The 13,219-nt window shown below is 40.6% G+C and overlaps 1 protein-coding gene across 1 annotated transcript in view; it reads right to left on the bottom strand.

Annotated features, from left to right (window-relative positions):
- Positions 1-13,219, bottom strand: part of LOC143274760 (lysine-specific demethylase 2B-like) — a 78,523-nt gene that overhangs the window by 1,364 nt on the left and 63,940 nt on the right. The window lies entirely within an intron of this gene.

Here is a 13,219-nt window from a genome sequence, read left to right as displayed (position 1 = left end):
TCACAGGTAAAAAATACAGAAACTGTTGTTGTTTTTTTGTGAGTGTGTGTGTGTTTGAAATGTACACCATCTTTTGATTAGTGACAACACTGTGTGGATGTGTTTGACGGCTTTCAACTGTTAAAAGAGTGCACTCTTTTTTGAAAGTTTAGACACAACATTTTGATGTGCATTGGATTCCAACGGACAAAATGTATTTTTGGGTGCTGCTCTGAAACATATGGAAGTTAATGGCATGCTGTTTACTAGTTGCATAGAGAAAGGATTGCAATAGTATCATAAAAAGCTTTGGTGTAGTAGTTTATCTGTGTTTTGGGTTTTTTAAAAATTTGTTTTCTTTCTTCTTTAAAAAAAAAAATCATTAAAAAAAAATCAGGAGCTGTTCCTTTTTCACCTCATACACACATGCATGCATGAGTATGTGCTCACTCACCCACCTACCCATCAATACAAACACACACACACACAAAAATTTACATGACACACACACCCAAAAAAACTAGCTCTAAAACAGATGAGCTGACAGAGGTTACAAGAGAGCTGAACAGCGAGAGCGACAGCAGGGTAGCCAAGTGGTCTGTGAACCGGACTTCCACCTTGCAGGTCAGTGAGGTCCTTGGTTCGAATCCCTGCATATCAACATATGTGGAGACCTGCCTAGCAAGTGGCCTTGATCCCTTTCTGAACATGCGCGCTGACAACAGCTGGCAGAGTCTGTCCAGTGTTGGACTAGTGCTACGTTCACCAGTGACTGGGGTTCAAAGCCCCATTCTGACATGATGGGTGTCCTGGGAAAGGCACTTTGCTCTGATGTTCCGCACTCTGCCCTCAGGTGAAGGGGCACCCGACTTCCGTTGGTGAAACTTTAAGCTGCAGAAACAGAGGACAGGGCCCTGCCTTCCTATGCCAATTCAAGTACCTGTCCTAATGTACACTGCACAATAGCTTAAGCTGTTGGGAAGGCAGTGGTTGAACACATTAAAGTCCACTTGCTGGAAACTTTTCTTTTTTTCAAAGCAGATGTGGTGTAGTGTTTATGGCTCAGCACACACACTCGGACACCTGCACGAAACTGAAACTGTTGAAAACTGAACTGTGGGGAGTGTAGCCCAGTCCTGCAGGTGGGGAAGACCACAGAAAATACAGGAAAAAAACAACAACACCAATGAATAAATGAATGTTTGCATGGGGGCACAGAGAGACAGACAGACAGAGAGACAGACAGACAGACAGAGACTCATGAACAGTGGATGATGCTCTTCCCAAACTAACAAAGTGTTAACTCACTCTATTCCAGGCACAAGTAAACTCGTACCATGATTACTTCAGTGTTAACTCACTCTATTCCAGGCACAAGTAAACTCATACCATGATTACTTCCCCTGCGGACCAGGTAGGAGTATTCTCCAACCAACATACTATTCTAATTTCCTTCATTCCTGCTTGGCACACTTGCCATTCTAAGCTGAACTATCTATGAATTCCAGGAGCATGAAAATGAAGCTTTGACTGATTAAATAAAAAAAATCCACATCAATTTTAGCCATTCTTGTGAGGCAGCCTTCTCTTTACTGCAGTGGTGTCATGCAGTGCTGGTCCAGGGGAGGTGTAGCAGGCAGGTAGCTGTGGGGTACAACGAGTTCTCCTGTCCCACACCTCACGCCCTCTCCCTCACCCTCACCCCACCCTCCTACAATTCAACATGCCTAACCCCCAAAAACAGCAACTCATCAACAGCATACTCAAAATGTTAAACTTTTCACCCTTTGATTCGTAAACCTACTTTCAATGATATACACAATACAAAAACACAAAATGAAATGAAATAAAACGAAAAGAAGATAAAATAAAAATGTATAAATGTGCAAAAATCAACACAAGGCACAGCAACACAAAAACCCAGACATAAACAAGGACCATCTGTCGTTACAATTCAAAATATGTGTGATCTATAGAAAAAAAAAGAAGTTAAAAACTGATCAGTGTTATTCCACACCCCCACACACACCCCTTCCCTCCCTCCCTCCCCTGCCCTTAACACCCAGGGTACTGTTACCTCCCCTGCTCTTAACACCCAGCGTACTGTTACCTCCCATGCCCTTAACACCCAGTGTAGTTATCTCCCCTGCCCTTAACACCCAGCGTACTGTTACCTCCCCTGCCCTTAACACCCAGGGTACTGTTACCTCCCCTGCTCTTAACACCCAGCGTACTGTTACCTCCCATGCCCTTAACACCCAGTGTAGTTATCTCCCCTGCCCTTAACACCCAGTGTACTGTTACCTCCCCTGCCCTTAACACCCAGTGTACTGTTACCTCCCCTGCCCTTAACACCCAGTGTACTGTTACCTCCCCTGCCCTTAACACCCAGTGTACTGTTACCTCCCCTGCCCTTAACACCCAGTGTACTGTTACCTCCCCTGCCCCTAACACCCAGTGTACTGTTACCTCCCCTGCTCCTAACACCCAGTGTACTGTTACTTCCCCTCTCTTTGAAAATATCCTGTTATTCTATACTCAGACTTTTTTAAAATTCTAAAATACTGAAGTATTTATTGATTTGTTTATTCTTTGTTATTTACTGCATTGTTTATTCTTTGTTTCAGTTATTTGGTGTCTGGTTCTGTTTTCTGGCTCTTCATTGTTCATTTAGCTTTACCTATCTGTTTATATCCATATATGACTACATTCTTACTTGAAAAAAATATTTCAAAAATATATGATTGCTTCATTCATGATGTCACTTTTTTGCGATGTTGGTACAATAATTATCGACAAATTTCAAAGCATTTATTTCTTGTCAGGATTTATATATTCACAACTGTTCAAACTACTTATCCCCCTTTCAGAGCACCTGCTAATGACCCTGCTTTCCCACACTGATGTAAATTGTTAGCATTCTGGGCCCCTGACCTGGGGAGGCAGAGCGCATCACTACCACCCATTACCATCATCAGTGGATCATGAAACGTTCCCTACCCTCTCCGTACAAAGGGAGACACACACACACTCACAACAGTCTGCATTGAAAGCCAGGGAGAAGCCAGGACACAAGGCCAACACTAGACCCAAGTTTTCACTACAAGCACACAGCATGGCAGCAAAGTCAAGCGACAGTATTTGGACAACATCTGATTTTTCCAGCAAGTTCCACTGTACATGAGTCATTGTGTTGTTAGACAACCAACAAAAAAACAAACTTAAAAAAGAAGAAAAAATGACAGAAACAGAGTGAAAGGAAAGAAAAAGGCACAACGTCCTCCTCCACTGACAAAAACAAACAACAAAACACAAGACTTACTTTCAAAATTTGGATATCGCTTTTTATTTTTCAAACACTCAAGTTAACATTTCAAATTTACATCAATCTTAAAAAAAAAAAAAAAGTTTGGGAACAAAACTCACAAGGCATTTAAAAAAAGGGTTGTTTTTGCATTGTCTTTTTTTTTTTTTTTTTTTTTTTGGTGGTCTTCAAACTCGTTGCCTTTCACAAGCTTGAAAAAACAGTAACAAAACGCACTGCCAGTGAAACAACACTCACAATCCCTGACATTTTGTGTCAACTGAGCAACAACTGTGTTGTCAAACAATGACAGCTTGTTGACTGGTATCCCCACCACTACAGGCAGGGAGACCAAGACATTCACAAGCTGCTGTGTGGGAATCATTAGACATTAAAGTTAAAAAATCCATAACAATCGCAACTACAATATCAATTTTACATAGGAAGTATAGAATTATAAACCACAGGGTCTACCAAAAAAACCCAGCAACTTAGCAGTCAATGGATAATGTGAACACGAAACAAAACAAAATGCTACACCAGTTTTTCAGACCTACACACACATCATGTTATGTACAGTGGAACAAGTGAAAATCAGACATCCAAGCACTAAAGGATCTAGTGTCAAGCAACATAAAACTGAAGACAAAAAAAACAAGAAGAAAAAAGGTATGAAAGAGTGTCAGCAGGCATAAGAATTGTCCATGTCTTTAATCCAATCAGGGCTATATGTGATTTGAACCATGTGAATGTGGCCAGGATTGAAAGAGCAACACTGCCAGCCGTCCACAGCTTAAAAAGGGTTGACTTAATTCCCCTGAAGATGTCTACAGTGCTGTTGTTAATGTCGATGATATTTCAGGATGATTGTTATATAAACACTGAAAAGTGAGGCATCCCGACGATGATATTGCAGGACGAAGGTTATATAAACAGTGACAAGTGAGGCATCCCGATGATTATATTGCAGGACGAAGGTTATATAAACAGTGACAAGTGAGGCACTGTGGGAATGACCCATGCAATATGACTTTCTGTCAGCTCCAGTTTCTCAAACAGGCATTCCTGTGTTCTGACAATTCCATTTCACTGTTCCATCACAATAAGACAACAACACTGCACTGCTAAGTCAAACAAGTGTTATGCACTGCTTGGTGAAATAAGTGTTTTGTACTGCTTGGTGAAATAAGTGTTTTACTGCTTGGTGAAATAAGTGTTCTGGTCATTCTGTGACAATGCCTTTGCCTGCAACACTCAACAATGGTGTTATACACAGGTTTCCCCCCTATTCCTTGTTCTCTGTCACAGCAAAGTTCAAGGCCACAAACACTGCTACAATGTGAAGGACAGAAACCACAGGTCATTTCCTATTCTAGTACCCCCAGTTCTGGGACCTATTGAAAAGAACATTTTTACAATGCAGGCATGTGAGCAATGACATGTAAGGTCTCAGTTCACCCTTCTTATCAAGAGTAACCCTTAGAAACAATGCGGGATGACCCATATCATGAATATCAAGCAAGGTGGGGGTAGGGGGTGGAGCTATCAACGGAAAAACCTGTTTTCTGACTGGCACTGACTGAACTGAAGGAACATGTCAGTGCTGACAATTTGGTGGACCTGGCAAGATGGATGGACATTAGTGGTTGAACCTGTATCAAAACTAAGTACAATAACCCTCAAAATACAGTTGAAAATCACAGAAAATGGCTCATAACATTTGCTAATAGCACTATCACTTCAATTATGCATGAGCATTGCCGTTAAAATAGGTCCCTGAAGGTATGATACTAAAATAGGAAATTACCCAGAACAAATCCATAGCTCCATTCATCTAGCGTATGCTGGCATTGAAACATCTGTCAGCAAACTGAACATCCACTGCCTATGGAGGGGGTCATGTGACACACAACAGATTCTTTCTCACAACACGTCTCTGACTATGAGTACATAGTTGCTCCAGTAACACTCACAAAACATTTCCAAAGATAATGAAATGTTTCCTTGAGCATTAACGAAACATTTGCAGCTATCATGAAACTTTTCCCAGAGTGTTCAAGAAATATTTCCAAAGATCATGTAGATTTTCCTAGAGCATTGTCCAAACCATTTGTTTCTGATGTCCTCGTGTCTTTGGGCCTCTGCTGAGAGGTGGTGCTTCACCAGGACACAGAGACTACTGCACTGCTGAGTGCCTTTCACTGACGATGGAAATAAGGACTACTGCACTGCTGAGTGCCTTTCACTGAAGATGGAAATAAGGACTACTGCACTGCTCAGTGCCTTTCACTGAAGATGGAAATAAGGACTACTGCACTGCTAAGTGCCTTTCACTGACGATGGAAATAAGGACTACTGCACTGCTAAGTGCCTTTCACTGACGATGGAAATAAGGACTACTACACTGCTGAGTGCCTTTCAATGAAGATGGAAATAAGGACTACTGCACTGCTGAGTGCCTTTCACTGAAGATGGAAATAAGGACTACTACACTGCTGAGTGCCTTTCACTGAAGATGGAAATAAGGACTACAGCACTGCTGAGTGCCTTTCAATGAAGATGGAAATAAGGACTACAGCACTGCTGAGTGCCTTTCAATGAAGATGGAAATAAGGACTACTGCACTGCTGAGTGCCTTTCACTGAAGATGGAAATAAGGACTACTGCACTGCTGAGTGCCTTTCACTGAAGATGGAAATAAGGACAACTGCACTGCTGAGTGCCTTTCACTGAAGATGGAAATAAGGACTACTGCACTGCTGAGTGCCTTTCACTGAAGATGGAAATAAGGACTACAGCACTGCTGAGTGCCTTTCACTGAAGATGGAAATAAGGACTACTGCACTGCTGAGTGCCTTTCACTGAAGATGGAAATAAGGACAACTGCACTGCTGAGTGCCTTTCACTGAAGATGGAAATAAGGACTACTGCACTGCTGAGTGCCTTTCATTGTCAACTATGGTGGAAATAAGGACTACTGCACTGCTGAGTGTCTTTCAATGAAGATTGAAATAAGGACAACTGCACTGCTGAGTGCCTTTCAATGAAGATGGAAATAAGGACTACTCCACTGCTCAGTGCCTTTCACTGAAGATGGAAATAAGGACTACAGCACTGCTGAGTGCCTTTCATTGTCAACTATGGTGGAAATAAGGACTACTGCACTGCTAAGTGCCTTTCAATGAAGATGGAAATAAGGACTACTGCACTGCTGAGTGTCTTTCAATGAAGATGGAAATAAGGACTACTGCACTGCTAAGTGCCTTTCAATGAAGATGGAAATAAGGACAACTGCACTGTTGAGTGCCTTTCAATGAAGATGGAAATAAGGACAACTGCACTGTTGAGTGCCTTTCACTGAAGATGGAAATAAGGACTACTGCACTGTTGAGTGCCTTTCATTGTCAACTATGGTGGAAATAAGGGCTACTGCACTGCTAAGTGCCTTTCAATGAAGATGGAAATAAGGACTACTGCACTGCTGAGTGCCTTTCACTGACGATGGAAATAAGGACTACTGCACTGCTAAGTGCCTTTCAATGAAGATGGAAATAAGGACTACTGCACTGCTAAGTGCCTTTCACTGAAGATGGAAATAAGGACTACTGCCCTGTTGAGTGCCTTTCACTGATGATGGAAATAAGGACTACTGCACTGCTGAGTGCCTTTCACTGAAGATGGAAATAAGGACTACTGCACTGCTGAGTGCCTTTCACTGAAGATGGAAATAAGGACTACTGCACTGCTGAGTGCCTTTCATTGTCAACTATGGTGGAAATAAGGACTACTGCACTGCTGAGTGTCTTTCAATGAAGATTGAAATAAGGACAACTGCACTGCTAAGTGCCTTTCAATGAAGATGGAAATAAGGACTACTCCACTGCTCAGTGCCTTTCACTGAAGATGGAAATAAGGACTACAGCACTGCTGAGTGCCTTTCATTGTCAACTATGGTGGAAATAAGAACTACTGCACTGCTAAGTGCCTTTCAATGAAGATGGAAATAAGGACTACTGCACTGCTGAGTGTCTTTCAATGAAGATGGAAATAAGGACTACTGCAATGCTGAGTGCCTTTCAATGAAGATGGAAATAAGGACAACTGCACTGTTGAGTGCCTTTCAATGAAGATGGAAATAAGGACAACTGCACTGTTGAGTGCCTTTCAATGAAGATGGAAATAAGGACTACTGCACTGTTGAGTGCCTTTCATTGTCAACTATGGTGGAAATAAGGACTACTGCACTGCTAAGTGCCTTTCAATGAAGATGGAAATAAGGACTACTGCACTGCTGAGTGCCTTTCAATGAAGATGGAAATAAGGACTACTGCACTGCTAAGTGCCTTTCAATGAAGATGGAAATAAGGACTACTGCACTGCTAAGTGCCTTTCAATGAAGATGGAAATAAGGACTACTGCCCTGTTGAGTGCCTTTCACTGATGATGGAAATAAGGACTACTGCCCTGTTGAGTGCCTTTCACTGACGATGGAAATAAGAACTACTGCACCGCTGAGTGCCTTTCATTCTCACCTAAGCTTGAAATAAAGTTTTGTGAGCAATTACTGGAGTGCAGCCATGAAACCCCCCTCAGTACCTCACTCTCCAACTCTACCCCACAGCAAAGCACATGCCATAGGTCCATCATGGCTTCTTCAATGCACATCATCTACAAATGTGCAGTACACAGAGAGGTGGGGAATGGAAAACTATGAAGCAACAGTATTGATTAAAAAATGGAACATTCATATAAGAGGAAAAACAACATGTATCCCGATATGCTTGGTTTTTTGTTACCCGTACCAAAAAAGTGCTGAATGATATTCAAGCACTAAGAGAAAGAGCCAGCCACAATTTATACATACATAAATGAAGGTCAAAATATACTGACAAAAATAACTGGGAAAAAGAAGGGCAGAAATATCCACCATATCTCTTTTTAAACGAAGAAATGAAACCAAAGAAAAGTGGCAGAACTGGACACAGCAGAACACACCTGACAGTGATGGCCAACCAAGTAGCTCTCAAACCATCAATTCAAAAACTGTTTAAAACAATAAGACATGCTTTTTGAACTCTCATAAAAATTTGATTAGAATAATTAAAATACATACACCACTCTCTCACACAGACAAAACAGATAAACACACACACACACACACACACACAACCATTCCATCAAGGAAAAAAGGAAGAGAAAGAATGTGAGATTTGAGCATCTACTGTATAGCCATGGGATCTATCTTTTCTCTGTATCATCTACTGTATAGCCATGGGATCTACCTTTTCTCTTTATCATCTACTGTATAGCCATGGGATCTACCTTTTCTCTTATTATCTACCATCTACCTTTCTTCTAAATGCACAATTGTACAGTTTTTTCCACCTTTTCACTCTATGCATAATTGTACAGTTTTTTTCTACCTTTTTCAATATGCACAACTGTACAATTTTTTATTTTTTATTTTTTTTTATTTATTTATTTTTTTACCTTTTTCTATGTACATAATTGTACAGGGTTTTTTTCCTACTTTTTTTCTAACTGCACAATTGTACAACTGACAATCCTTGGTGATTTCATTTATTTCTTGTCTTTATTCTTCAGTCTTGTAAAACTGACACATCACTGGATGGTTTTACTGTCTATTTCTTGTCTTGTAAAACTGACACATCACTGGATGATTTTATTGGTTATTTCTTGTCTTTATTCTTCAGTCTTGTAAAACTGACACATCACTGGATGATTTCATTTGTCTATTTCTTGTCTCTGTTCTGTCCAACTGATACATCCTGGCAGTGCAGTCTGGAGAGCATGAGAAACAAACGGAATATACACAAGTAAGATGTCCATATTAATTAATCTCCGCCCACTTATTTATTATGTCAAAAATAATCTTTTTTTAAACACAGGTTATCTTGTCGCTGATTTTTTTCTGTATTTTGTTGCTTTTATTCTCCTCAATTATTCTGTCAAAAAAAAAAAGTCTGTCAATCACTTTTGCAATATCTTGTTATTCTCTTGGATTGATTTTTTTTTTTTTTTAATCTTAAATCTAAAAAAAGAAGTATGTTAAAAAAACAAAACAAAAACCAACCAACCAACCAACCAACCAAACAAAAAACATTGATAAGCCAATTGTTTAAAATCATGTAAAATAATTCTCAGAAGAAAAAATAAAACTTTAAAAAATATCACACACACAGAACATTCAATGACAAAAGTACAAACTGGACCATGATGGTTTGCACGCACAGGCACAGACGATGCCATATCAACACACACACACACACACACACACACACACACACACAGACTGTGACAGAGTGAAGCAACGTGCTTTATCAGTATCATGTACAAGTACTGGCCAGAAAGTGGAAACTCATCCATGGAAAAAGAACAGACAGAAAAGGTTCCAGCTGGAGATCTACAATATGCACACAGTGTATAGATATATATCATTCTCAAAAGGCAAAAGCTTAGCCCATTTCAAACAAACAAACGAAAATAAAATAAAAAATAAACATTTACTAAGCACAGAAAAAAATAATGAAAGTTTTGAAAAAAACGAAAGGAAATCATTGTGACAAAGATGGAAAACGATGTCCCAACATTATGAACAAAATACAGTCATTATAAAACGATGTCCCAACATTATGAACAAAATACAGTCATTATGCATCAAGGGCGGTGGGATAAACAACAACCAACACAACAACAACAAAATGTCTTGGCACAAAAACCTCGGTGCAAGAACAGCTGACTGAGTGGACTGTTAGTAGAAGGGAATGCGGTGAAAGTGGAGCCCGTATGGGTTTCCATAAACAGAATGGGTGTACAGCAAAATTATATAAAAGTAAGAAAAAAAAAGAAGCAAACTTCAAAACTAAAATGCATCTCATATCTAACTAATATCACTCACTCCGGGCAAATACTCTACTCTTTTTCAGCCCCAGTCATCACTCCGTTACAACGCGTGTATTGACATTTTTCACCTCCCATGCAGTGTCCTGTCTCCATCCCTCATCAGTTCTCACTGTCCACAAATAACTCTCTCTATCCCTCATCAGTTCTCACTGTCCACAAATAACTCTCTCTTATCCCTCATCAGTTCTCACTGTCCACAAATAACTCTCTCTCTATCCCTCATCAGTTCTCACTGTCCACAAATAACTCTCTCTATCCCTCATCATTTCTCACTGTCCACAAATAACTCTCTCTCTATCCCTCATCAGTTCTCACTGTCCACAAATAACTCTCTCTATCCTTCATCATTTCTCACTGTCCACAAATAACTCTCTCTCTATCCCTCATCAGTTCTCACTGTCCACAAATAACTCTCTCTCTATCCCTCATCAGTTTTCACTGTCCACAAATAACTCTCTCTATCCTTCATCATTTCTCACTGTCCACAAATAACTCTCTCTCTATCCCTCATCAGTTCTCACTGTCCACAAATAACTCTCTCTATCCCTCAACATTTCTCACTGTCCACAAATAACTCTCTCTCTATCCCTCATCATTTCTCACTGTCCACAAATAACTCTCTCTCTATCCCTCATCAGTTCTCACTGTCCACAAATAACTCTCTCTATCCCTCATCATTTCTCACTGTCCACAAATAACTCTCTATCCCTCATCATTTCTCACTGTCCACAAATAACTCTCTATCCCTCATCATTTCTCACTGTCCACAAATAACTCTCTCTCTATCCCTCATCATTTCTCACTGTCCACAAATAACTCTCTCTCTATCCCTCATCAGTTCTCACTGTCCACAAATAACTCTCTCTCTATCCCTCATCATTTCTCACTGTCCACAAATAACTCTCTATCCCTCATCATTTCTCACTGTCCACAAATAAATCTCTCTCCATCCCTCAACATTTCTCACTGTCCACAAATAACTCTCTATCCCTCATCATTTCTCACTGTCCACAAATAACTCTCTATCCCTCATCATTTCTCACTGTCCACAAATAACTCTCTCTATCCCTCATCATTTCTCACTGTCCACAAATAACTCTCTCTCTATCCCTCATCATTTCTCACTGTCCACAAATAACTCTCTCTATCCCTCATCATTTCTAACTGTCCACAAATAACTGACCGGCAAATAAGCAGTTTCTCCAAGAACATGTAAAGAAAACTAATGCTGCCCTTTACATAGTACAGCTCTGATCCCACAGGCTGTCATCAGTGGTGGGTGTGAGAAGCACAGAGTAATCATCATGTTCTCACTTTATCTTGGTATCAGTTTAACGGCTGCCACTGTATTTGTACAGGAGGACGATACATGTGTGTAGAGAAGCCACAAGACCCGAACAGCTGACCACTGGACAGCACGGTCATTACAGGGTGGGTGGGTCAGTCTCTGCTGCCTTTGTGTCTTGTACTGGCCAGTATTTTGTGCTCTCTCTATGGTCAACAGATTGGCTACATGGGATGTTGTCTTGTACTGGCCAGTATTTTGTACTCTATGGTCAACAGATTGGCTACATGGGATGTTGTCTTGTACTGGCCAGTATTTTGTACTCTATGGTCAACAGATTGGCTACATGGGATGTTGTCTTGTACTGGCCAGTATTTTGTGGGTCCACCACAGGGGCCGTTAGATGAAATAAAAGCACAATACTTCACTGCACCCTCTGCTGACAGACAGGTGCTCAACGACTACACATTACTGCACACCCAGCAACAAGACAAAACTCCAGAAAGCACTCTCCATGTCCCCATCCTTACCCTTTTTCAGCTTATTCAAACTGTTCTCTCCTCTGCCCCCCCCCCCTACCCCCCAACCCTCCCCCCTACCCCTCAACCCTCCCCCCTACCCCTCAACCCTCCCCCCCTACCCATCAACCCCCAACCCCCCAATTCTTATTTCCCTTCAGCTTATTGAAACTATCCTCCCATTTGATAAAGTGTCTATCTACTGGTCTTTTTCAAACAACTTCCCACTGCTGGCTGAAGAGGAGAGCTGTTGTCTGACTTTTTACAAGTCTGAAACATTCCTTCTGTACATTTGTAAAACCCAAATGACGATACTTCCAACAACAACAACAAAAAAGCAGGGATTCAGAAAATCGGAATCAAACTAAGCTGAACATTCAAACATGTTCTCTTACTTCTCTTCTGAGCTAAATGCTGAGCAAAAAAATAGATGAACCCTCAACTGTGCTACTGCGACTTACTATGATGGTACCTATAATAATAACTATAACAATAATATCAGTGATGAAAGATTTCTCAATTTCAGGTGAAGTTCCAGAACTCACCACTAACCCCCAACACAAACCCAACAGCTAGAAACAAATTTACATCACTGCTTGAACCGAGGAGGCCTATGCTGCAACTGAACAGCATGAACGTCATGTTGTGCTGCCTCTACCACTGTTAAAACTGGAATGAAATCTCTTTTCTAATCGCAGAAAAACCACTGTATGGTATTACACCTACCACTGTTAAATCTTAAAACTAGTGTCTTCTCAAATAACGGAAGAACTATTCATGTGTGCTACATTTATTATGTTAAAAACTATGTTTTAGCTTTAAACTGCCATTTCTTGCCCAAGTATCAGAAACACACTGTTCAGTCTCCAGTCTACTAATATTGCTGATTTTTTAAAAACAATAACCAACTAACAGTCTCTAGAAGCTCAAACCACAGCTACATGATCTAAGACTGCCGTACTCATCTTAGTACTGCTGCAGTACTGCTGTACTCATTTAATTACTGCTGTACTGATCTCAGTACTGTTGCAGTACTGCTGTACTCATCTCAGTACTGCTGTACTCATTTCAGTACTGTCGTACTTATTTCAAACACAACTGCACGGCCCCTAGGCATTAACAATGATATGTAACAGTGCCTGCCTATACACACATAAACATCTCAACAAAGTGAAACAACGAATGTGTATATAGAACCAAACAAATTGT

This window comes from Babylonia areolata, chromosome 29 (assembly GCF_041734735.1).
Source record: "Babylonia areolata isolate BAREFJ2019XMU chromosome 29, ASM4173473v1, whole genome shotgun sequence".
Taxonomy (NCBI): domain Eukaryota; kingdom Metazoa; phylum Mollusca; class Gastropoda; order Neogastropoda; family Buccinidae; genus Babylonia; species Babylonia areolata.
Note: the sequence above shows the minus strand (reverse complement) of the source record. Positions and strands in the feature narration are given on the sequence as shown.